Below are 25,931 nucleotides of genomic sequence, written 5' to 3' on the forward strand. Positions count from 1 at the left end.
TATTTTTATTAATTTTTTCGTTTGTGATCGGACGAGAGATGCATTTCTGCTAATGAACAGAAATTCTTATTTTATCTGTTTCAGATTAATTGCAAAAACGATGCACATTTACACACAGAACGCAAAAGAATACAAATGAATTCAAAAACGCCAACTGTATTACTAATCAAATTATGGTTAGAAATAAGGACGTGCGCTCTCTCTCTCTCTCTCTCTCTCTCTCTCTCTCCTCCAAACACTGGATGTGCTTCAGTCCCTCCCCTTTCGGTCTGCCATCACCCTCCTCTACAATCCAGTAAAGTGATGCTCGGCGCCTCCTCCTCGTTTCTCTCCGCGTTTCTCAGCAGAAGTCGGACTCTCCATCTCTCCATCCAGAGCTGCACTGCTGTCGGATATTTCCTCCTCAGCTCTGCGTTTACTCTCGGCCGTTTCTCTGATGCTGTTCAGCGAAGCGAAACTCCGGATATCTCCCTCTTGAGTATGAGAGGGATCGATGACCCATCCACACAACAGAACCAGAGCCATCAGCATGAGTCGCACCGCCGGACCCGGAGCCTAAACAGAACTTTAAAGCAGCGCGGAGCGTCAGATTCCCGACACACGGGTGAAGCAGTTTCAGGTGAGTCTCTAAGGTGCTTTCACTGAGCTGGACGTTAAATGTGTGAGCTGTGGCGCGCCGGGCACGTTGGAAACTGAATGTTGGTAGGGATTTTACATGCAGCACTTCATGGAGGTCCTGCGTGGCCAGTACATGATGTTTCTTGAGAGGGTCTTCTGCACAGATTTGAACCGGACTAGGTCTGGACTGCAGATGCCTGACGATTTGAAAAAAAAAAAAAAAAAAAAAAAAAAAAAACAACGCGCGCGCGTGTGTGAGATCTGTTTTCAGTCCACGCATTGCTCAATGCTGCAAGTTTGCTTGATTGATCTAGATTTGGTGTGGCTATGTGTGGGAGGTTGATACTGGTATATATATATATATATATATATATATATATATATATATATATATATATATATATATATATATGCTGAGTCAACTCACAGCCTAAATGCCCATTAGTGCACAAAGCATAAATGAAGTCTCATCACTATTAGAGAATGGCACCATATGTCTTCATAGAGGCTGTATGAATATTACCGTTTGCAGTCAGTAATGTCTTTACTCAGCAACTGCACATTCAGGACAAACCTGATAGCTAGAACACTGTTTTCTCCCTTATATGTTTCCTGCTGCATCTGCAAAGTCAATAAACATGTGCACTGCAGTAGAAAGCACAACATTCTCCATCCTCAGGCCTGAAGCGCACTGGGAACGTGATGCACAAGGATATGAAGCGTTCACACTCGAATCAAGCTTGGATGTGTTGTGGCAAAGAGTGTGTGTTGCTGGTGAAAAGAGGGCAGATCTTCACGGCTCTGCCACAAACGGTGTGTTTGAGGGCATGGAGAGGCTCAAAGCTGGAGGTGAACTTGTGTGAATGTTTTTCTAATGCTTAACTGTTGGGGGAGCTCTCGCACTTTTGCGCTTAATGTCAAATGTGACTTTGAAGCTTTTGGTAATTGAGTGATTATGATGGACACAAAGGCACAGACTTTTTTTTTTTTTTTTTTTTTTTTTTTTTTACAGGATGCATCCATTTACTGGTGTAGTGAATCATATTATGCAAAATTATGACGCCTGTCAATTTTAGTGATCAGTCCACAGCATGCTTTTAGTTGCCCGATTTGGACTGTATAGTAGGGATGCTTTTTATTTCAAACCCTAATTATGTGTTATTAATATTTTTGATAACATTAATAGCAAAATAACCAGTTTAGATTATCAGAGCAATGCAATTTTATTCACTCACTTACACAATAAATGCATGATGAAATAGACACACATGAATGTCCAATTAAGCACAAAAAGCCACACTTGTGACCATTTGATAATGCCAGTAGAAGCTGCAGGCGACTCAGTGTCACTCACCCAATACAAACTGGTCTGGGTGTGTGTCGCAGCCTGACGTTCTTCTCCACACCTGCACTATACCTGTTCTGATCGTCATTCACCAAGGCAAATAAAGGATGGTCTGCATACAGAGCATACTCAGCCCGTCTTGGACAACAGAAGTGGAACTGTGGCCGCTTGCTCTACACACAGGCCAGGACAAGAATATCAACGACGAGGCTGCTTTGGCAGTGGGAATAATGAGCACTGTCTCCTGCTGGCAGGAGTCGCATTGGCTGCCATGTGAAAGGGTGCAGCTGGGGGTCTTGGCATCTTGGATCTCAGGATGAATCGTGTGCTACTGAACGCCTGCTTGTTTATTGTGCTGGTCTGTAGTGTCATAAAGATGACAAGGCTCAGATGCATCCATCAGCTCCGAGCGCTGACTAGTATTTATGTTTATGTGAAAGCTGAGGTCATGATATGAGACTTCAATGTTGAAAATTAAGATTTTATTATGCATAACAAACATGGATTTATTATCCAACCAACGTGAACTACAGATTTAATATGTAGATGAGACCGGGATTGTCACACTTTTAACTTCAGTGAATATTTATTTGTGAAAGTCTGTGTGCAGAAACATTTCAACTGTTATTGTCTGGGCCTGGGGGAATAATAATAATCATTCTTCTTCTTCTTCTCCTTACTCTTCTTCTTATTCTTCTATGTCTTCTTTTCATCATTATCATTAAGAATTTATAAATGGACAGTGTGATTCCCTAATTTCCTGAACTAATAATCTTGAACTAATAATGCATTCAAAAGTAGTGTATTGTGCACTGTTTTTTTTTTTTTTTCATTTAAAATTAGGCCTACTGCTGTATGAACAAAAGTGTAATAACATTTGGTTTGCAAACACTTTAAACAAATAAGGTGCTTTTTACAGCAGTGTTCCTTTTACATAGTAGCAGTTAAACTATTTATTGTAGCCTAAATCTCAACTTACACCATTAATGTAATTTCACTGCCAGACATTAATGTTTCTATAGAAAACATTTCAATAAATAAAAAAAAAAAAGTTCTGCTCAGGGTCCAGATCCTCAATCATAACATTATAACAAGCACCTTCCTATTAGAGACCTGCACATGTGCAGCACGGGACAAAACTTGATATGTGGGTGTGCTCACACTATCTTAACTGTGTCGGAGCCAGAGATGTATAAATTACTAGAGACCCATACTTGAGTAAAAGTACAAGTGCTCTATCAAAAAAGTGACTTGAGTAGAAGTTGAAGTGCTCTTTAAGCACCACACTTAAGTAGAAGTACTAAAGTATTCAACATTTTTTGTACTTAAGTATTGCAAGTAGTCTATTTAAAAATTTACTACTCAAGTACTGAAAGTAAAAGTAGAAGTATTGTGAGATGTAGCTATTAAAGAAAGTAGTCAAAAGTTTGAACATATTGTTTTTACTATTTCAAATGATTAACCTAAAGGACAATCACAATTCCTTTTACTGTAACTTCTTGTAAACAAAAAATGGTTACTAGGGTTAGTTAGCCCAGTTTGCAAAATTATGTCATTAATAATTTACCCTCATGTTGTTTCAAACCCATAAGACATCAGAGGGTCATTTAGAATTTTTTGAAGCATCAAAAATACATTTTGGTCAAAAAATAGCAAAAACTATGACTTTATTCAGCATTGTCTTCTCTTATGTATCTGTTTTAAGACAAAGCAGTTTGTGATATCCGGTTCGCGTATGAATCATTCGATGTAACTTAACCGGATCTTTTTTTGAAACAGTTCACCAAATCGAACTGAATCGTTTTAAACGGTTCGCGTCTCCAATACGCATAAATCCACAGATGAACTTGTTTAATGTGTCTGACACTCCCCCTGAGTTAAAACAAACCAATAACCCGGAGTAAATCATTGACTCAAACAGTACACTGACTGAACTGCTGTGAAAAGAGAACTGAAGATGAACACCGAGCCGAGCCAGATAATGACTCGTTCACGAGTCAAGAACCGTTCTGTCAGACGCGTCCGATTTGTGAACCGAGCTGATGATACTGCGCATGTGTGATTCAGCGTGAAGCAAACCGACACACAGAGCGTCTGAAACGAACTGATTCTTTTGGTGATTGATTCTGAACTAATTCTGTGTTAATGTTATGAGCCCAGGTGCAGTCAACGGCAATGACGCCATTGCGTCGAGCGCAAAAGAATCGGTGAGCTATGTTCTTCAACTGGTTTATTGAATCGAACTGTCAGAAAGAACTAACGTTACTGGTCATCCGAGAACCGATGCAACCGGTTCTTGACTCGTGAACGAGTCATTATCTGGCTCGGCTCGGTGTTCATTTCTCTCTTCACAGCAGTTCAGTCAGCATGCGCAGTCTTCTTAATCGCTTGATTCGCTCAATGATGTGCCAGCTTCTGAATCTACAGTTCTGGCAGTGGTTTGTAATGGAATGATTCGTAACATTTTTATAATTGTAACGAGTAACGATGCAGCACATGAAAAAAATATCGGAGTAAAAGTATTAAACTCAGCGAAAATATGTACTGAAGTAAAAGTAGAAAGAAAGAAAGAAATAATACTCTAGTAAAGTACAGATACTGCCTTTTAGTACTTAAGTACAGTAGCGAAGTAGTTCTACTTCGTTACTATACATCTCTGGTCGGAGCACATTTGACCCCCCAAAACCTGGTTCGTTTGACTAGTGTGATCGTTCCATTTAGCAGTCCCTGGCTTGGTTGGAAGAGGTGGGCAAGAGCGGGGTTCAGTTAAATATAGTTTAGGGGTGACCCCGAATAGTTGACGATTCAATGCTTCGATTCGAGAAGCCTGATTCGACTACCAATCTCACAGTCGAATATTCAAGGGGTGTTATTAATTATGCCATTCTGACTATATGGGGGAGCTCAAATGTCTGATTTCACATAGAACTTGCGGTTTTCTCCCAATAAATTAAAGGGGGGTGAAATGCTATTTCATGCATACTGAGTTTTTTACACTGTTGAAGAGTTGGATTCCCATGCTAAACATGGACAAAGTTTCAAAAATTAAGTTGTACGTTTGAAGGAGTATTTTTGTTCCAAAAAAACCTCTTCCGGTTTGTCACAAGTTTCGGAAAGTTTTTTTCGAGTATGGCTCTGTGTGACGTTAGATGGAGCGGAATTTCCTTATATGGGTCCTAAGGCACTTCTGCCGGAAGAGCGCGCTCTCCAGTATAGCAAGGCTGAGCACAAACATTTCACTGATCAGAGCGAGAGCGTCGCGAAAAGTCACAAAAGAAGTGCGTTTTTGGTTGCCAGGGCAAGACAACCCTGCACAGATTACCAAAAGAGAAACAGCATAAAGGGACCAGTGGATGGAGTTTATTTTTACAGAGCATCAACAGAGTTGTGCAAGTGTTTGTGTTTGTTCCCCTGCATTTCGAAGATGCTTGTTTTACAAACAAGGCCCAGTTTGACGACGGATTTGAACATCGTTTATTTCTTAAGGATAATGCAGTCGCAACGAAAAAGGGTCACGATCGTGTGTTGGAACCGCAGGCGGTGACTAAAACTGCTTCAAATATCTCTGTGTTGTGAACTTAGCTATCGGCGCATGAGCACATCAAGTAAACAACATGCGATGTTGTCATCAAACTGCACTTTCCACATGTACAGCTAAAAAAAAAAAAAGACGACATAAAAAAGACGACATAAAGTGGAACTTAGTCATTTTCCAAAACCGCTAAGCAAATATATACAGTTTCAGTACATACCACATAGAGACGCATTTGCTGATGCTGCTCTTGTTAAATATCAGCCTCTGGATCTGTGTCACAGCTTCCAAACGCTCTCAACGTGAAAGCCTACTGGCGCTCGGATTCTTTAGCTCCGCCCACACGCCACGCCTCCAGGCACTCGTGTTTTTCCGGGAAAAATCGGTACAGACTATCTTTCTCTTATAAATATAATAAAACTAAAGACTTTTTGGAGTTATGAAGGGTGCAGTACTACTCTATAGGTACTCAAGATTAACAGGATATTGAGTGAAAACGAGCATTTCACCCCCCCTTTAATATGCAGTCTATTATGATAAAGCCATGAATATGAATCTGAAAATAAGAAGCTTCAAATTAATATTTTAAAGTGCGTGAATAAATCCAACCACCCCTATAGATTTATGTTTCACTTTCCATAATCTGTGACCGACAGAGGAGCTTCTTGGCGGCAGGGATTTAAAACTTCACCAAGACTCAAACTGACACAGGCACAGACTGAATTTTTTCGAACAAGTAGGGTACAAGTGATTTCAAAACATTTCAGCCGGTGTATATATATTGTGGATATATTATTTACCTGACATAAGATGCATTTGGTTTTAAATCAAGCGCTTCATTGTAGTACTACGGTGATATCTCTTCAGCGCACAGCGCAAGCAGGACAAACTAAAATGCAGAATATTAATAACTATTACTGGACTGTCACACCCATACCATTATAATGAGAACACCATTATAATAAAACACTGTGAATCTTTAGAGTTTACCTGCCATGTTTCTGCACATTGTTTTGTGAAGAACACGTCCACAAAAGGAGTTTGCATTCAGAGCAGCACATATATGTATATATATATATATATATATATATATATATATATATATATATATATATATATGTATGTATGTATGTATGTATGTATGTATATATATATATATATATGTATATATATATATATATATATATATATATATATATATATATATATATATATATATATATATATATTTATTAATTCTTAATATTAATGTTATGTTGTCTAAATAACAAAGCATAGTCTACATTAAATTATGAGTTTAATCCCATTGATTAAAAACGTGCTATCAAATGTTCACTCTACTGGTCATCTTCAGCGCGCACAGCTCAAAACAGAAATGCAGAACATTAATAACTACTGTCATATAGGCGTTATAATGAGAATGCTATTGTAAAAATTGTGAATGGTTAGGGTTTTGCTGACGTTTAGTGTTAACTATCTTTTAATCAAAACATAAAAAACTTTATTTACCCCGTTTTTTATTTGTGAGACATTTGTTACACATTTTCCCTGTGTGTTAACATCATTAATTATGGCTGTCGAATGTCTGACTTGACTCAATGTATTTTGTCCCGCCCCCAAACATATGATTCGACCATCAGTCGAATATCAGCAAGATTAAAAAATTCTGATTCGACTATGAAAATCCTCAGTCGGGGACACCCCTAATATAGATCAGTGAGTGTGAGCTCTAACCGCGCTGGAGCACAGATCTTCTGATACGTGCTGCATTATTGCTTGAATATTTCTGAGCAGCAAAAGTGATAGATCTGTAAAGCAATATATTGTGAGAGGGCCGTGTATTACCGCATCCCATAAGACTCAAAATAATAAACCACAAAGTTAACAAAACCATTCTCTCCACTGTGTTGAGTGAGAGCACGTCTTCACGTGCTATCGGAAAGTTCCTATTTCCAACTTATAAAGTCATGATTACGAACTCGTTGCAATCTTTTCTATTAAAAATAACAGTGGACAGTGGTTTGTGAATGCTGATGCTTAGCCTAAATAATTTGATCGAAAGCATCCTGTCCTATGACTCATGATTTGTCTGTAGGCTTGTGTATTCAGAGCCAGTGAGCAACGGACTTTCATAATAATAAAAAAACTGCATTAACGCACGATAAAATAATTGTCGGCATTTATCATTTAATGCGTTGACGTATATATACAATGCTTGCGTCTTGTCGAAGAACATTGTAGCCGGAACTACTTCTCTCTGTTTATGTCTATGAAGAATCACAAAGTTACTGGGTTACTCTGCCGCGGTGATGTCAATGATGTCACTTAAGAGAAGATATTATTGAAGAACATTAACCAATCAGTTTTGCACATTGCACATTGAACTTTTTGTCAATGCCAAAAAAAAAAAAAAAAACATTCTCAACATAACTTCTTTTAAGTTTAAGTTCTTTTAAGACATGAGAATGAATATTTTTAGGTAAACTATTCCTTATTTTAAAACGGTCCAATAGTTATGCAAGACAAAACATGACTAAATACTAATTATATGATTGCATGATGATAAGCTGTGCATATGCACATTATGTTTGCCAGTCCTAAGTCCTCTTTTTTATTGGGAAAGACACATCACAACTCCCGACTAGCCCAGCACATGTCATTACAGCATCACAGAGGCAAGAACGTCTCTGGTGTTCTGATTAATTCAAGACTTTAAGCAGATAATGCCAGCACTTCTCTCTCTGGGATATGGTAATTGCGAAGCACAGTAAAAAGTCGATCTCTGGGTTTCAGTGATTTGAGTAATCTCAGAACACCTTGTGTTAACAGAAATGAGCTAGCTGCTAAAATTAGCCCGCTGATAATAATCCTTCTATGCTAATATAAAATCACTAAATGAATATCAGCCGGATCAATTGATCCAACCTGCAGAATTCATCTCAGCCTTGTTGTGTTAATATAGACCCCAAATCAAACATTTATGGGTCAAATATGCAGAGAGATTCTCCAGAGACATGATCAGTCGTCTTGGCAGATTTTCCACATAATTAGAGGATATGTTTCATCATTGACGTTTTGAATGGCTATTGCTGTACTGTAGATACACTACTTATGCCTTTAAGCTCAGCATAAATGCATGTCAAATTGATTGACTTCATGGGCATAAGATATCTTAGTACAATAGAGATCAGTCCAGAAGTCCTAATGCCTTCAGAGTGGACTAAAGAAACATAACCTCATAAAAGGGAGATTGGAGATGCTCTACATAGGGAGCAATATTGTGAGCTGCAAAAACAGATTTCATTTGGTGGCCATCTTGGGAAAGCTGTCATTTCAGGCATGCAAGTAAAGCTCCTATGTAATTAAAAGAAAGAAAGAAAGAAAGAAAGAAAGAAAGAAAGAAAGAAAGAAAGAAAGAAAAAGAGAATGGATGGATGGATGAATAGAACAGTGACATTAAATATGATTAGTTTTGTTCATATCACATGATTAAATATATTAATTTAAAATGTATTTGTATTTATGTAATTAACCTAATTTGACTGTTTTATTCAGTTCAGTGTATTTCTGTAAGAAAAGCTAGCAGTTCATAAAGGCTATTTTATTTTATTTTATTTTATTTTATTTTATTTTATTTTATTTTATTTTATTTTATTTTATTTTATTTGTTTTGTTTTGTTTTATTTATATACTTGAAACGACATGATTATTATTTTATATCAGTTAGTATTACACCAACATGGTTGTTTGTTTGTGTGTGTCAATATTTATTTATTATATAATATATAAAACAAATACTAAAAATAGTATTCATTTTTGCTGTGAATGAAGTAAACATGATTAGTGCTGTTATTTTTTTATTTTTTTTATTTTATTTTGTTTAAATTATTTACTTAATTTGACATTCAAGTTTTATTCTGTTCAATGTGATTTCTATGCAGTTTAACGTTCATGTTTAAAAACTTAAATAGATCATGATTATAATTTTATATTAGGTTGTTTTGCATTCATATTTGAGTTATGTTTGCTTTTACAATTCCAGTACCTTTTCAATCAACCATCAATATTTACATTTAGTTTATTGTTTGTTTATATCATTAACCTTACTTCTCCATCTTTATAACTGCCTTCATCATTTCTTTGACAGCACAAGTGTATTTTCACTGATGTTGCACTGGATGATTGCATTCGATGTAAAATTTTCCTGTGACACTGTGAAGAATAATTTTATCTAAAATGTTTCCGTTCATATTTCAGCTGCCTGTGAGAATTGTAACTAGATTGTTCTGGGCATAGGGAGTTTTTGATTAAGCTATTAAGTATATTAGCTGTTATGAAAGTACCCAATCTGACTGCTGTGCATCTTCTGTCCTCTGTTTCATATCATTTAATAACGTCTCTGAAATAAGTCTCTCAGCAAAGCTGGAGGAAGTATATGCACCGTTCTTTGAAGAGTTGATCTGATTTGTGCAATTATGAGTCAAACGACACTATAGACTAAACTAGAGGACAGTGTTATGAAAAGAAAGTAAGCTGTTAATGCTGTGGGGTTTTAGATAAAGTCACAGCATTGGACTGATTGGCTAAAGGAGCAGCTGTCAATCTAGAACTTGCGGGCCAATGGTGACGCTGAAGCCTGCCCTGATTGACATGAAACTCAAACTGCAACTTTTAAAGACGCAAGCGCAGAACCTGGAAACAAGAGCAAAGGGGAAAAGACCACAAGCACTCAAATAAATAACATATGAGCAGGAAACCTGATTTTGTTTGAGATTTGGACAAATTTTGAATTCATGTTTTAGTTTTGTGCAATATAATTTAAAATGTGTTTACATTTTTGATTTACGCTTATTATTTTTTGATCCATGACTGCGCTGTTTGTTATTTAAAAAAAAAAAAAAATGTTTTTCGGTTTTGTGCGTTATTATTTTACACATATTTTTAAATATTTGATCTTTGCTTATTATTTTTCGATCCATGGCTGCAATACATTTGGCGGGATTCTAATCCCATACTAACCGTCAGTGTCCGTCCAGCCGAGCTCCACACACAACACCAAACAGCACTGCATATTTTTCTTTGTTAGTTCTGGTCCATTCATTCATTCATAGCCAGAGATGTATAAAGTACTAGAGAACCATACTTGAGTAAAAGTACAAGTGCTCTATCAAAAAAGTGACTTGAGTAGAAGTAGAAGTGCTCTTTAAGCACCACACTTAAGTAGAAGTACTAAAGTATTCAACATTTTTTGTACTTAAGTATTGCAAGTAGTCTATTTTAAAATTTACTACTCAAGTACTGAAAGTAAAAGTAGAAGTATTGTGTTATGTAGCTATTAAAGAAAGTAGTCAAAAGTTTGAACATATTGTTTTTACTATTTCAAATGATTAACCTAAAGGACAATCACAATTCCTTTGACTGTAACTTCTTGTAAACAAAAAACGGTTACTAGGGTTAGTTAGCCCAATTTGCAAAATGATGTCATTAATAACTTACTCTCATGTTGTTTCAAACCCATAAGACCTCAGAGGGTCATTTAGAATTTTTTGAAGCATCGAAAATACATTTTGGTCCAAAAATAGCAAAAACTATGACTTTATTCAGCATTGTCTTCTCTTCCGTGTCTGTTTTAAGACAGTTAAAAACAAAGCAGTTTGTGATATCCGGTTCGCGAACGAATCATTCGATGTAACCGGATCTTTTTGAAACAGTTCACCAAATCGAACTGAATCGTTTTAAACAGTTCGCGTCTCCAATACGCATTAATCCACAGATGAATTAAGACGTTAACTTGTTTAATGTGTCTGACACTCCCTCGGAGTTAAAACAAACCAATATCCCGGAGTAATTCATTGACTCAAACAGTACACTGACTGAACTGATGTGAAGAGAGAACTGAAGATGAACACCGAGCCGAGCCAGATAATGACTCGTTCACGAGTCAAGAACCGTTTGTGTCAGACGCGTCCGATTCGTGAACCGAGGAGCTGATGATACTGCGCATGTGTGATTTAGCGTGAAGCAAACCGACACACAGAGCGTCTGGAACCGAACTGTTTTCTTTTGGTGATTGATTCTGAACTGATTCTGTGTTAATGTTATGAGCCCATGTGCAGTCAACGCCAATGACGCCATTGCATCGAGCGCAAAAGAATCGGTGAACTGTTTTCTTCAACTGGTTTATTGAATCTAACTGTCAGAAAGAACTAACGTTACTGGTCATCCGAAAACCGATGCAACCGGTTCTTGACTCGTGAACGAGTCATTATCTGGCTCGGCTCGGTGTTCATCTCTCTCTTCACAGCAGTTCAGTCAGCACGCGCAGTGTCGCTTGATTCGCTCAGTGCCAGCTTCATCAAACCTGCCATCTACAGTTCTGGCAGTGGTTTGTAATGGAATGATTCGTAACATTATTATAATTGTAACGAGTAACGATGCCGCACATAAAAAAAATATCGGAGTAAAAGTATTAAACTCAGCGAAAATATGTACCGAAGTAAAAGTGGAAGTAGGAGAAAAAAATAATACTCTAGAAAAGTACAGATACCGCCTTTTAGTACTTAAGTACAGTAGCGAAGTAGTTCTACTTCGTTACTATACATCTCTGTTCATAGCTAGTTAGAATTGGACAGTTATTTGGTTGAAGGCATCATATGTTGTTGAAAAGCATCTTTTGTTATTGGCGACTGTTCAAAAACAGTCATGTATTCTTACAAAATACCATTTCTTACATGCAACATATACACTTCTGTTCAAATGACTGAGGTCAGTACATTTTTTAAGACATTTATACTTTTATTCATTAAAGATGTATTAAATTAATCAAAAAATTGCCAGTGAAGACATATGCAATTTTCTTTTGTATTTCAAATAACATTATTTTCTTTTGAACTTTATATTCAAAGAATCATTAAACATATAATGTATCAGGGTTAATACAAAAATATGAAGCAGCACAACTGTTTTACATGGATAAAATAATACATTAAATTTTACTATATTGATCAAATAAAAGCCTTGGTGAGCAAAAGTTACTTCTTTAAAAAGCATCAACAATCTTATAAACCCTAAACCCTTATCCATCTTATTAACTCTGAGATGCCAGAAAATACGTTTAAATTAAAGATACAGTAGTTTGACACTAATGTGACTTGCACCAACAAGATATTTTAATTGAGCTATTCATTATTTAAATGTTGACTAAATTGATCCTACTTTGGCTTCTTGTGGATTATTATTATGATCTTTTTGTTGACACTAATTGTTACTTTGCATCATAAATGCATTATACAATTTCCAGATTCCTTGTTACAGTGGGCATTTGTTGTTTTTCATATGTATTATCTAAAGGCTTAACAATTAATAGATAAGTACTGAAATGTATTATCACTGTGGTTAAAATGATTTATGAGATGATACAATGCATTCTAAGGTGCATTGCAAGACACAAATAGTGCATTCAAAATCATTTTATAATGCATTATACATAAACAACTCGTGTTACCTATAATTACATAATGATGTGTCTGTAAATGACAAAGACTATGTTTCTAAAACAGAAACTCATGTGGGTTACCGGGGGGTGGGGGGGGGGGGGGGGGGGGGTAAGACTTTTTCTCATGCAATTTACTGACATTTACTAACACGCCTTAAAGGAGCCACCCCTTCATCATTTCAGACACAGGGGCAGGAAGATGATTAAAAATCATAATTTTTGTGACTATGTGACTGTTGTAATAACATTACAACTAAACCCCAAGGAAGACACTTAAAAACCCATGTCAAGACCCATTTAAATGCTGATTACATGGTTCTAAGAAAGGAAGTGCACGGCCCTTCATGGGCGACCGGGTGCCCGGTGACTGTTTTTGCCTGATCTTCATAAGTTATTAAAAGCCATGGTCAATTGCAGCGATTAACCTCCATAATTCATACAATTATGTAATGAAAGGGCTGAATGTAATGCTGCGCCGCGGCTCCCGACTGCTTACATGGTGGGGGAAACACTCGTGCTCGACTGAGGCCCACCAGCTGCTTCAACCACACCGCTGCCAATGGAGACCGCTGGGATTATTAATAAACAATGGCAACCTGTGGGGGAGAAGAGGTAGATGTAGTTTGCCAGTTGGCTTGACTTCACCTCAGCGTCAGTGCTTTTCCCCAACTGGAGTGGAGAATGGCTGCCAGCGAGCTGCAAGACGAAAGGGCATGAGCAGACATCACACACATGCGTCTTTGCTACAGTAATGCTGTAGAATTAATGGATTAGTGAATGCGGATACTTGTGTAAATCCAATTGTGTAAGCCTTCCCTCCATCTTTGACAAGACTAACTGGTCTTCATATAAAGTTACTCTTCCTTGAGTCTCTTCCAAAGATTTAGAGTTACTGAATGATGCAGCTTTTGGTACAGAGATTTGATATGAAGAGACTTGAAGAGAATGAGAAGAGAAACCTTTTGAAGTACATATTTGTAAAAGTCGTGGACTTATGGGGCCCTATTTTAACGATCTGAAACGCAAGTGTCAAAGCGCGAAGCGCAATTAAGTTTGTGGGCGGGTCTCGGCGCTGTTGCTATTTTCCCGGCGGGATAAATGGCTCTTGCGCCCGGCGCAAATCTAAAATGGGTTGGTCTGAAGTAGCTTCATTATTCATAGGTGTGGTTTGGGCGTAACGTGAAATAAACCAATCAGAGCGTCATCCAACATTCCCTTTAAAAGCAGGTGCGCAAGTTCCATTATGGATTGCTATTATTATGGCGTATTTACCAGGCGCACGCCAGGAGCGGTTCACAGCCGAGGAGACTGATGTTCTTGTAAGAGCAGTGAAAGACAGAGAAGTTGTGTTGTATGGGGATGGGAGAAACCCACCCAAAATAGCGTCGGTTAAACAGGCGTGGGAGGAAATAGCCACAATTGTTTCATCGATTTTTTTTTCCTGGTTCTTGACGGACAAACCAATTTGTCAGATGTCCTTATATACATATATGACCTCAAACAGGTCTGATCCTTAATTACTACAATTAGCCTGAATAATTTGTAAGCTAGATTTATGCCTATTTTTTCACATCTTCGTGGCACACCACAATGATTTCCGTCATCTCATGTGTTAATATTTTTTTAGTGTAACAATTTATGATTTGCAAAAATAACTGTTGCATCTGTGTAGATTACATGAGCAAAGTGTATGCGCGTTGTGCACGCTATACATTATGGTCAAGCATGCGCCCTTAAAATAGCATAATGAACAACGCGCAACGCGCCACTGACTTTAGACTAGGTTTTTTCTGGTCAGTGGCGCAATTGTTTAATGGAACAGCAAAATAGCACCAGGGATTGTTTGCGCCGGAACACGCCTCCTTTTTTGCACTGAACCGCCCAGGGAGCGCAAGTTCATTCACTAGTTTAGCGACGTGCTTCTGTGGAGGGAAAAGCGCGCTTTGCGCAGGTGCAAAATAGGAATGACACATGCTTCGGTGTACAAAGTCAATTGCGCTGGGTGCAAGATAGGGCCCATGGTCAGAGATTTGGACTTGTAATCCAAAGGTTGTGAGTTTGAGTCTTGGACTGGCAGGAATTGTAGCTAGGTGGAGTGAATGTACAGGGCTCTCTCCACCCTCAATACTATGACTGAGGTGTCCTTGAGCAAGGCACTGAACCCCCAACTGCTCCCCGGACTCCGCAGCATATATGGCTGCCCACTGCTCCGGGTGTGTGTGCACTGCTGTGTGTGTGCACGTTGGATGGGTTAAATACAGAGCACAAACTCTGAGTATGAGTCACCATACTTGGCTGTATGTCTCGTCACTTTCACTGTATATGAGTGATAAAGGCAGGAATTAGATATAGAAATGAATGAACTAAGCAATTGCAAATGAATTATAAAACTACAATTACGAAATAACAAAACACAAATTTTAATGCAATTAAGCAAATTTTTTTTTTTTTTTTTTTTTACAAGGGTTTTTATGGTCTGCATTGTGTTTTATTGCATTATTTATAGCTTGGAAACAGTGCCAAATAATTGCAAGCTGTATAATTGTCAGTGTCATATACTCAGGTGACCAACACTCATACGTTTAACACTCATGAGAAACTCAATACCACTTTGATAACTTGCAATCAGAAATCTCTACATCTAAATGGTAACGGTTTCCTCTTGGCTCTATTATTTCCCTGCCAAGCTGGTTGGAGACTGTTTAATGTACCAGGGAGAACAGCCATGACTCAGCATAATAAAGCAGCATCAAGTATCCTCTCCACAAAAAACCCCAGATCCACTTGCTACCTGCAATTACACTGTGACTGACAGCACCTTCTACCGAGATTTACATTTTTTTTAAAGCGAGCAAGACTTATAATTGAGTCTTAAGAGTAGTTTTTCCTGAATCAGAGGTCAATGAGATGCAAACTGTTATTGGAAACCACTCAAGAAAAGAGAAAAGATAAAAGCAATAAAGCACTGTTTTTTTTTTTTTTTTTGGTCTGCACCAGTGCCAGTGGTCGTCTCCAAGAGAGATGTTTTAGAGAAAGAACAACGAAAGGTAATCTTTGCCACACTCAGCCTGTATGTAATTGATTAGTTCACCCAAAAATGATAATTCTGCCACCATTTGCTTTCCTCTGTGAAATGAGATATTTGGCAGATATTGCTTAATATCTTAATATTTATATAATGAGATATTATGTCTGAGCTTCTGTTGCCCATACACTGAAAGCAGATGATGATTTATATTGTTAAGCTCCAAAATAATGTAAAAAAGAAATGTAAAGCACTTGAATATGAGTCCCGTCAAACACAAGTCACGATAAAAGAGCTTAAAGACTTAGAAGAAATAGATGCAAGATAAAATAAATGTGTCAGTAAAAGTGTTTTTATCTCCTGTTTTGGCGATATGTTATTTTTAATTGAAAGCAGTAACCTTTTAGTGCCACTCAATGGCCATTTCATTTAATTTCCAAATGTATGTTATACATACAACAGCCAATGTAATAAAATGTTCTGCTCTTCCATAAGCATCGCCTACTGTCAGTGAATTTGTATATTCATTCAGCCTCTAAACTGTTGATGGAAATGCTACCATTAGGGTGACCATATGCTCCGTTCATACGGGACACGTCCAAGCCAGGAATTAAATATTGCCTAAAATATCCAGGTTTTGGCTATTTGCACTGTGCAGGTTGATCGTTGTGTAAGATTCATGAGAGCTATAAATATATATCCGTATGCTTCCGAATCGCTTTCACGTGTTTGTTCATTTGTTTGACTTGAAGCATTGTGGCGTACTTTGGGCTTTTTGGATTTGTGTGCAGCGACGCTTCAAATCAATCGAACGAACAAACATGTGCGCATATTTGCATCGCTTTGATCATTCCATCTAGATCTCACCTTCTCACACGCAGCCCCTCGATTGGTCGATTATGTACAATACCCGCATGTTATGGGATAAACTGCTCTGGATGTTTTAGGCATTATTAAAATCCTGGCTGGGACGTGTCCCGTATGAACAGCGCATATGGTCACCCTAGCTAACGTGCGTTCAAAGGATCTGGAATATTCACATAATTAGGTACATATTATTAATTTAAGGCCTATCAAAGAGTCTATGATAGAAATAGCGTGCATGGTCATTACTGCAATATGCCCTTTTACAGGATATGTCTAATCAAAGGCTTTATTTGTCATTTTTAAGGACTGGCAGTATGATTCACAAACCCTGACATTGAAAACAGAAGCTCAGATATTCTTATTTTATTTTTATTTTATTTTTCAAAAAGGGCTGCACACTAGAGTTTGTAAATGATGATATAATATAGATGTTTAGGTGATCTATTCCATGCCTGCAAGAAATATCCCGAAATAATGAAGGATCACAAAAAGGGCCGATTTTGTAGAGTCTCCTTGTATAATATATTGCCTTGGCCTCAGGCTAGTTAATATTCTCTCTTCATCTGGCCTTCGGATGAGCCCTCAATATTGCTCCATTGTAGTTCTGGTGCTTTTAAGCCGTTCACAGACAAGCTTCAAAGTGGAGGAGGCCGAAGATTCAGAGAATGTTGTTAGTCTGTTTTTCTAAACTAAAGTGCAATATCAGCTCAGAAAGAGAGAACAGAGGCAGAGAGAGAAGTAAAAAGCTTTCGATTTGATCCACTGGGACCGAAGCAGTGACGTGAGAGCCCCGGCTGAGCTGCGACTGTGACAGTGTGTTTGATTTCCCCATAATTACCAAGAGTATTTTTGCCCTCTGTTTCTGCCCCTGCCTCTTTGTCGAATGGAGCAGCTATTCTTTAATCTTGTCACTTCTCAGGACTATGGAAGTGGGTATTGGAAGCACCTATTAGAAGAAGGAAATTGCACAGGGCTCTCCCTTTGGCCTTTCCAGATGGTTTGAGAAATGAAGAACGAGAGGGTCATGGGAGTGAAGGAGCGCTGGAGTAAAAGCATGGAGAGACTCTGACGGCGCAGAACACCCCGAGTGACGCTATACATCGCCATCATCCGAATCCAGATTTGGAGAAGAGCAGAGACAATATAATGAAAGGAAACATACAGCAGTGCAGGCAAAAACAGCTTCACACACCATTTTCTTAATAACATAATGGTGTATGTAAATACCTGATGAATCAAGTGGACTTTTATATTGAGATGTCAGAGATAATATATGAGATAATATGGGACTTATAGACATGCTTACTTGACAAATGTTGTTTAGCCAGAGTTAACGTGCCAAGTTGTACAAGCTGAGTATTAGCTAGTGAACCAACAGCAGCTTTATAGAGAAACTACCCAAGCTTTATTACGGTCATCTTACATATGAAAAGAAATGGGTATCGTGACCAACTTTACTACCTTATTGTTGAATCACAGATTGGGACTTTATTTAATCCAATGGTTCTTGTTTGGATTGTGGAAAGTAAGTGTTTCATACTGAAATGGAGGAGATATAACAACACACACACACACACACACACATGAATATGGTTTGTTCCTATGGATTGACTTTAGCGGAGGTACAGCATTTAATTCATGGAAAATAACTGAGAAATGAGAACGAGACATTTGTCATGAAAATAATGCAACGGTCCTAAAAACAGGCTTCATTCATTCTTCAGGCAAAATTAGTTGTCCTTTGATTTTGGAGAAAAAAAATCTTGTTCCTTTGAGATTCAGCAAAGATCGTAGTTATCAACAAATGACATTTTTCTCTTTCATCATCTCTAATACTGAATTAAGAAGTCATTACAAAGTTTTAATTCCATTTATATTTTTAAATCTGGGTTAGTGTGCTTGCTTTGGGCCTGAAAGTGTGAATTGAGTGGCTTTGGCGTATGATCGTGTATCCGGACGAGAGGTTTGGGCTGTGCTTGGTGCTTATGTTATGTGTGGTGTGTGTGGTTGATTCCACACACACACACACCCAGACATACATCTATTTTCAGATCATAAACTATCAAATCAACGTGGTCCGTTTTATGATATGGTGAGCTCAGCGGAGGTTATCGCTGACTTTACCGCAGACAACAAGAACCAGAAAAAGATTTCAGTTATTCAGCCTGAAAGTGCACAAGAACATTGAATCTTCAACTTTAAATTGCCTGGAAATGCAAATCTAGTTATGACCCTTTAGCTCAAGTGGTTTAAGATGCTCAGCATTATGTCAGAAACTCATTATTGCCTCTATCCTCAAATCGGATCATGACTGTGTTTGTGTTTTCTAAATCGTAATATTAAGCTTACAGCATTCAGTTTCGCACCAGAAGTGTGTTAATTTTAATAAAGCTTTTGGATCACAGCCCATGGGATCTAGGGGTCAATGTATGACCATTTATTATAGCTAATAAATATTTATAGAGTAAATGCTGCTCTCGTTGCATTTGCGTTGAGTTTACAATATCATTCTCCTGCAGCACTTTAATAATTCAGCGTTTTTCCATTTCAGTATCTATAAAACATCACGAGTAAACCTCCAGGCATTAAATGTGTCCTGTGATGAGTGGCATTACTGATATCTCTGTCGTTAGGACTGATTGCACGGCTCTTTAAATGAGTGTGTGTCTTTGATTCTCTCTAGAGGGCTTTATGAAGATGATTAGGCTCCGGGGAGTGCATGGAGACTCGGTGTTCAGTGGTGCAGGGGTCACGCGCCTCTATTTTAGGCTGCACTGGAGCAAAACTTTTAAAGTATGTCAATGCGAGTGGCGTGCTTTGAATCTGTGTATTATAAATCAATGCTGGAAAAATCTAAACTGCAATCATTGTGGCTCTCAGCCGTGCCAAAGTTGGATGATGAGGTAAAGTCTTAAATGTTACTGAACTATGACTGAATTTTCAGCATCATATCTCCAGTTTTCAGTGTCACCTGATCCTTCAGAAATCATTCTAATATGCTGATTTTCTGCACAAGATACATTTCTATTTATTAGCCATGTTGAAAGCAGTTGTGCAGCTTCATATTTTTGAGAAAATATTATACATTTTATTTTTCAGGATATTTTCATGAATAGAAAATTCAAAAGAACATTATTTATTGGAAATATAAATATTTTGTAACATTATACATGCTTTTACTGTCAGTTTTGATCTATTTAATGTGCCCTTTATTAATAAGATTAATAATTAAAATTATTTAATTTATTTGCAGTTAATTTCATTCATAAAAATTATAATTATATAATAATACTGATAATAATAAAATATAAAAATATGTTTTGGTTAGGATTATGTTTAGTTACTTTTAATTATGCACAATTTTCTGTTATTACAACATGTATAACAGTAATATTCTATATAATTATGTTATTGCTATATGTAATAACTAAAACATTGCCTTATTTATTTGTAATTAGATACATTAATTATTTATATCGAATTAAAACCTATCTGTTTCAATCTAATATTTGTGCATAATGTTAATTTATTCATTCATTCCTTTTATTCCTGGTTTTATTTAACAGGGCCCGGTTCCCCAAAACGTTCTTATCGCTAAGTAGTTCTTAACCTATTCCTTAACCTCTCTCTTAACCTTGTGGCACGATTCCCGACACGTTCGTACACTAAGTATATCTTCTGTAAGTCATACTTTCGTAAGGTTGGTCCGGACCATTCGTAAGCTCTCTGTTAGCGTTGTTTGAGCTCAAGACGCTACTGTACTGCAGTCTTTAGAAATCAGCGCAGCGAAGTACAAACTATGGTATGTTGATAATGTTGTGGCTCAACAATGATTTTATGTTATTTTTTAAGACTCATAATAAATTATGTTCGCAATGGATACAGGTCTATTTATGAAGTTGACTTTATGTGGTATCAGAACTAATATGGTGGTAATTAGGCTTTTTCGTAATGTAATTAAAGCAAATTTACAATCAGTTTTTTTTTTTTTATAATTAAAAACTGGCAAACAATTTGGCTCTAAATGACTAAGATCTATAAATGGGTAATCATGGTTGTGTCCAAGGGACCATAGCAGCGATCCAATGTGTCCTTGTATTGAATCAAAGACGGAGCCGGACGCGGAGCCGTTTAGTCCATGTCAATTTTTTAATTTGGCAAAACTTAAACCCTTTTGACATTTTGCCTGACATGGCCATATAAAAAAAAATAAAAATTCCCCTCCCAAGGCAACTCATTATGGAGCTACTTGACCTTCTCAGACCTGCTACTTGACCTTCTCGGAACCTACTAGACCTTCGCAAACGCGGCCGAATTTTACCTTAAGCCCCGAAGCCCAGCGCTACATTTTTTTATTTTTTTTTTTTGCTACAGAGAGCTTCATCGAGGTCGTGGGAGAGGGCTACGGCCTAATCAAGACCTCGGTGTGGAGGTGCGTCCACACTGTCACCAACGCCCTTCTGCGCCATGCCGGGGATTTCATCCTGGTGGATGGCACACTCATCCCTATCGCCAATCCATCAGTGATTTATCAGGCGTACATATCGCGAAAGGGATACGCAGCCATAAACGTGCAGGTTATAGTGGACCATAGGAGTCTGATCTCCGACCTGGTGGCAAGGTCCAGCAAAACTTCAAGTTCCCCTGACGAGAGGCTTGGTGCCCTTTTTTACATTGCTTCCCTACCATATTTTGTATCTAGCTCTCTCTCTCTGTTCATTGTAGATAGGTTGCTTTTTATTAAAAACATAAACCAATTGCAATCAACAATTGTCAAGATGCGATACAAGTGGCACAATGGGATAAGGAGGGTGGATGATTAGCGAGGGATACTCGGTTCGTCTAACCGTCAAAACATATCCTATGAACATATTACTGACCATTTGATAATTTAATTTATAGTCTACATTCTACTGATAACTTAAACTATGTTAAAATTAATGTTACTGTAATAATTTGAGGAATGTTTCATTTGCATAGAACATGTTGTCTTTCTTAACGCTGTATTGTACCTTCGCATGAAGTGGAAAATCGATTCATGAGCAATCGATGCCAACTAATTCAGCACCCTCACTTTGGACAGCGCTCTTGTAACGTCGGACGTAAGAGGCAGCGTGCTAAGAAACTTCCTAAGGGACACTTTGGGGAACACACTTAGGAACATAAACAACTTTGGTAAGATATATCTTTCGAGGTCTTCTTAGCGCGCTAAGAGTGAGCGTTATCGGGAAACTGGGCCCAGCTTGTAAATCTATTGCATTGCTTTCAGGCCAAATTAATATTTGCCTACAATGCTAGTTTTAAGAATGTGAGCAGAAGTCTTATTAATGATGACATAAATTCAGTAAAGTGTGTCTAAACGGTTGACTGGAAGTGTATTTGATTTTTGACCCAGAGAACAGATATAATAAGGCCCTTTCTTGTAATTGACTCGAGACTCTTGTGACATGATTTAGACTGGATGCTGCTCGTATACTGTATACATTACATATGGACATATGAGCCCTGATATGGAAGATGCGGGTTTGATTCATTTACAGTCTGAGCAATCATGTGTGATCTAGTAGTGAAAATGTGGGCCAGTGGAGCATGAAATACTTGCTTCATTTGGTAAATCTGCTTCCTCTGTCAAGTCTAGTGTCGTCAACCTTTATCACTGTGCTATTGACCTTGTCAAAGCTGAGATGACTCTTTACATTCCTGGTCCTTTTATCGGCGTTTAGTGTTTATATCTGCCATGAAGCAAAGCTAAGCTGTCTTCATAATCATATTTGTCCTCATCTGAAGAAGATTTGATTATTATTACCACGGGAGCTCTTGACACCAGGCTAACTGCGGTGCTGAACTACTACATCCAGATGCTCTGGAAGAGTGAACAAAAAAAAAAAAAAAAGAATAATAAAAAATAGTTACTTTGAGGACTTTAATTATGCTGAGCCTGAACAAACAACATAATCAATAGTAGATCAATCCAGTGAACTTGTCTACTGGAGATTCCTGGACTCGCAAATATAACTGAACATTATGTTGCAGTGTTCCAGATTCAAAGTGCAGCTCTATTGACAGCATTTCTGGCAAAATGTTAATTATCAGAGAAAATAATGAGTTAATTATAATCAATAGTTAATCATAGTCCAATCAGAAGACATGATTTTGCTTTAATCTTTTTTATAAATGTTTCTATTTACCTGCACAAATGAGACACAGTTTCTTCTGTATTCTTTTATAAATACCCATTTAACTTTTAAAAGGCAATTAATGGCATAATGGTATTGGAGTTTTTTATTACATTGAATGCTTGTGCTTTTAAAGATGTATTGTTCAAACTGCAGGTTCATTTAAAGTGAACTAGTGGATGAAGTTGTGAGTAAAGCATCTCTACAACTTACACTTTACCCTCCCTCTTTATATAAGATGTCTAAGTATTTATATCAACATGAATAATTGTTTGGTACAATGTACGCATTTGTGTTCATGTTGCATTGCAATTTACTTTTGCTTCTATTGAGGTGGGGTTAAGGTTAGGGACTGGTTTGGTTGTCTGATTAATTTTAGTGTGGGTTAAATGGTAAAGATAGGGTCAACAATGCATTTATAGATGTAACTACAGAAATTAATTACAGAAAGGTATCTATAAATGCAAGCACAATGTAAAAATATGTATGTACACAATTACGCATTGTACCAAATTATTAAATGTAAGTAGACAATCTTGGAGGAGAGAATATATTAAGGCTGACGGTCTTAAAAATGAGCTATTAATGCTTGTATAACTCCAACATATGCTTTTTTGCCACTTTCATGCAGATTTGGAAGCTGTGCGAGTTAAATTAAATCAAACCACTAGCTTGCTTCATGTATATTCATGAAATCTGCCAGGATGTAAGTGTGGCATATTTCACCTAAAGGTGTAGATCTGTGGCGAGCGGCCTGCGCTTACGCTACCATCTGCCTGCCGTCCCAGAGGAGCTCTGATTTATGGAGCGTGCTGCTCTGCTCTCATCCGCTCGTTTCCCTCACAATCATGCTTAAATAAGAACAATGGGCCAGTTGAGCATGTATTAAAGGTCCGGTTTAAGCAGGAGGGATTGAGCCACACATTGAGACACGTCTGAGCCTGGGAGGGAAGCGAAATGAAGGATAAACAGCATCCCATGTGAAAATTAGGTCACAAAAAAACTTGGGATGAAAATAAAGTAGCAGCCGGATCGAAGCTCCTCTTTGTGACACACCAGAGGTCCTGTCCCGCGAGAGATCTACATCTGTTCACGGCCCGCTGTTAGTAACAAATGAGCTCACAGACTCGGGAAACTTCGGTCATGGAAGGTTGAGGCCACATGGCGTCGCTTCAAAGAAAGTCAGCAAGTGAAAAGTGCTGGCCAAACATTTTCTCCGGTCATATTTTTAGGCCACCGTCGTGATACACGGCTGGCTGAGCGGGACAGTCTACGAAACAAATGTTATCTTGTGAAATTCCAGCGTATTACAAGGCAAGCGGAGATGACAGCGCTGCTCTTTCTGGCTTGAAAGCTAGTTTTATAGGGCAGGAGTAAACGACTCATCCATCTCAGACTCTGATAAGCGGGGCAATTTCCAGCCAATATTTGCTGTGATAAACTATGCCCTCCTGGTTCAATTTAAGACACCTGCATAACACACAACCGCCTGGTTGTACTAGTCCAACAGGGTAATGTGACCCTGCAAAGAGCAAACCAAGGCATTATGCGCCATCACACACTCTCACAATAAAAAGGTACAAAAGCTGTCACTGGGGTGATACTTTTTCAAAAGGTACACTTTTGTACTAATATGTACACTTTAGGTACTAATATGTACCTTTCAGAGCTGACAAAAGTACACACATCCTTTACTCAAGTAGAAGTACAGACACGTTTTACAAGATTTTGAAGTACTGACTATAATATTTTACTCAATTGAAAGTATAGAAGCTCTGACATGTACTAAAGTAAGACGTAGCCATTACTACTACCTGTTTTAGGGTCACACTGAACTAAAATATACTTTAATGTCACTTCTGTTGAAACATGTATGGCATGCATTTAAATACATTTGTAATGGCATATTTATGTAATGATGAAGTAGAAGTTAAGCTACATATCAACCTCAAATGTAATACTGGATAACTCACTACAGTTAAAATTAAGATATTAACATGTGCTTTAGTATGCTTGTTAACACACCAAAATAAGTGTACTTCTTTGGCAACAGATTATTAAAATATAACTACTGTGTGGTTTTTAAAACTGAAATAAGAGTGTTGAAACAGTCATAAAAGAGTCTTTCTTTAAGTTCTTTTAAGTGGCATTTTAATTAAGTAATATTATATTAAATGCAAGTATATTATAAAAAATTACTAACTCTAAGGCTGATGATACATGGAACAACTTTTTTTTTTTTTTTTTTTCAATCTCAATGGCAAAGTGCCCAAACAACATTGCTCAAAAAAAGTTGCCTGGCAAAATCGCTCAGAAATTTGCCCAGTGTATCGTCAGCAGCTGACATGTAAGTCAACCAAAGCGAACAGATCAGTTTTAAAAGAACATTTTCACATGTGCTTTTACAGTACGTACACTCTTCATGCACACAAAGACTAGTGTGCATATTTATGTGATTAATGTTAACTGGACTCATGCTCAGACTGTCACAGATGTTCGAGCACACATATAATGCTAATTTATCCTTCACTGCTGAAATAGTCAGAGGTTCTTCGAGCATATTCTAACATTCACACATGTCGGTCAAACTGAGGGAAGCTTGTGGAAAGATGGTCACGTGTAAACAGCCTGCTAGACTGGTTTTGAGAAGCGCGTGATTCTCCTCCACAGGGCGAGTGGGTGGAATGTTAAGTGCCTCGTCCCAGTATGAGCTTACAAATGACCGCGGGAGTCGAGCGATTAGCATATCTGTGTAAACATGCTGACAAAAGAGACACATGGTGTTCACCATCGGCAAGAAATGGAAAAAAAAAAGAAAAGAATCCCTGTCCTTCCTCCGTCAGCCATTTGTTTTCATGAAACTTCCACCTGCT

The 25,931-nt window shown here is 37.7% G+C and overlaps 1 protein-coding gene across 1 annotated transcript in view; it reads left to right on the forward strand.

The window, feature by feature from the left end:
• Positions 1-281: 281 nt before the first annotated feature.
• Positions 282-25,931, forward strand: part of LOC127989671 (BMP/retinoic acid-inducible neural-specific protein 1) — a 162,732-nt gene continuing 137,082 nt past the window's right edge. Inside the window, exon 1 of the mRNA XM_052591443.1 lies at positions 282-619. The gene's annotated coding sequence lies outside the window, so the exon portion shown is untranslated. The remainder of the gene's footprint in view (positions 620-25,931) is intronic.

The sequence above is a fragment of the Carassius gibelio genome, chromosome A5, assembly GCF_023724105.1.
Source record: "Carassius gibelio isolate Cgi1373 ecotype wild population from Czech Republic chromosome A5, carGib1.2-hapl.c, whole genome shotgun sequence".
Lineage (NCBI taxonomy): Eukaryota > Metazoa > Chordata > Actinopteri > Cypriniformes > Cyprinidae > Carassius > Carassius gibelio.